Source organism: Littorina saxatilis, linkage group LG9 (assembly GCF_037325665.1).
Source record: "Littorina saxatilis isolate snail1 linkage group LG9, US_GU_Lsax_2.0, whole genome shotgun sequence".
NCBI classification, from domain to species: domain Eukaryota; kingdom Metazoa; phylum Mollusca; class Gastropoda; order Littorinimorpha; family Littorinidae; genus Littorina; species Littorina saxatilis.
In genome coordinates this window covers 23,334,127-23,335,753 of record NC_090253.1, presented here as the reverse complement: position 1 = coordinate 23,335,753, position 1,627 = coordinate 23,334,127, and the positions used below count along the sequence as shown (strand labels likewise).

The following is a 1,627-nucleotide window of genomic DNA, read 5'->3' as shown; positions in this document are numbered from 1 at the left end:
TAGTTAATACAGTAACAACAGCGCAGTGTAAACAGCTTATCGTCACATACCTGTTTCTGTGGGTTTCTACACTGCACAACATTGAATGGAGAACTCTTTCCTGCGAAGAGCTAGTTGTGAACGCGGAAATGATTCATTCAACCAATAGTGTTGCGTCAGGTGTGTACATCAAGAACCGCAAGTAGTGTTTTTATTTGCTGGAGTTACCTCCGCGTACTTTCGGTTCCGTGCAAAGTGAAAGTAGAGCGACGGGAGAAGATGGAAGGGTTGCTGAATGGCTGCATGTGGTAATTACTGACCATGTGTGTGTGTGTGTGTGTGTGTGTGTGTACACAATCTTTTGCGGGTTCTTTTTCTTTTGAGATTGATCTGTTCTTGTTTGACAGCATGCTACTACTGCACTTGGAAATAATGTAACTTGCAATTTACAGTTGCTTTCCAGCAGATTTCTATGAAATGGAAAATCGCGGTGTGTGTGTGTATGTGTGTGTGTGTGTGTGTGTGTGCGTGAGAGAGAGAGAGAAAGAGAAAAGGAGTTTTCAATGTCCAGTGTGAGATAGGTGCGCTGTTCTTCAGTGCTTCAATGTCGCAGATAGCCTGTACTGTCTGGGTATCATTGGTGAGCACAGACTTGGACTCAAGATACCTCAAATCTGTCCTTAAGCTTTTCAACACAGCCGAGGAGACTGATGGACGGGTGGCTTCGTGGATCACACCTGTCCTTCTCCTTTGTCAGGACAGGTTGGGTGTGAGCTTCTATCCAGCACGTTGGAATCTTGCCTGTTGACCAGCTGTTGGTGTTTAAATGACCACAAGGAATCGTTGTGTTCCCTATTCCAGGTGTATTAACATTTCGTGTGTGATTCCGTTAGGGCTAGGCATAGTCTGACGCTTCAGTCTTTTCAGAGAACCAGTCAACTGATCAGTGGTCGATGAGACGTTCCGTCATGCAAGACTCCAGGGGAGTTATGCATGAGTGCCGTGTAAAGTACACGCCGACTTCAGCGAAGTCATGACTTGAAAGTCGCCACCTACCGCAGGCGCTCAGTCGGTATGCACGGGTGACGACCAGACCGCCGACTTTCAAGTTGCCGTGTAAAGCAAGGTCACCAGTCAATCTATTTTTATAACGAGGAATTCCTTCCTTTGCGCATGCGCTAGGGTCATTCGATAACATCCTCCCGCTTCCTCGCACGGTGAGTTCGACTATTCAGAGACGGAGAGCAGTGAAATATGGGTCAGTGCTACTTTGCGCTGAAACGAATCAAAGATGTCTTCGCTAATCTTATCGGTGTTGGTTCTAAAATAATATGACAAGGGAAGTGAATCTCGCAAAAAAAATATCTTTTTAGTCCAGCACTTCCAACTATTGGGTTCTGTCTAAAAACGATTACGGCGCAAAATTCGTCGACTTTGATGGCGGAAAACCATGAAAATGGCCATTCTGTTCGCTGAAGTCGGCGTGTAAACCATTTAGACGACCTCCGGAGCACGTCTAAATTTAGTCGCCAGTTTCGGTGGCACAAGCGTGTAGTCGCCACCCGTGCATACCGTGTACCTCGCGGTTGGCGGCACTCGCCTAAACGTTTAGACGTCACTCATACATAACACCCCAGATCTGCCTCTG

At 46.7% G+C, this 1,627-nt stretch overlaps 1 protein-coding gene across 1 annotated transcript in view; it reads right to left on the bottom strand.

The window, feature by feature from the left end:
• Nucleotides 1–264, bottom strand: part of LOC138975643 (transcription intermediary factor 1-beta-like) — a 21,977-nt gene extending 21,713 nt beyond the window's left edge. Inside the window, exon 1 of the mRNA XM_070348379.1 lies at nt 51–264. The gene's annotated coding sequence lies outside the window, so the exon portion shown is untranslated. The remainder of the gene's footprint in view (nt 1–50) is intronic.
• Between the last annotated feature and the right edge of the window lie 1,363 nt (nt 265–1,627).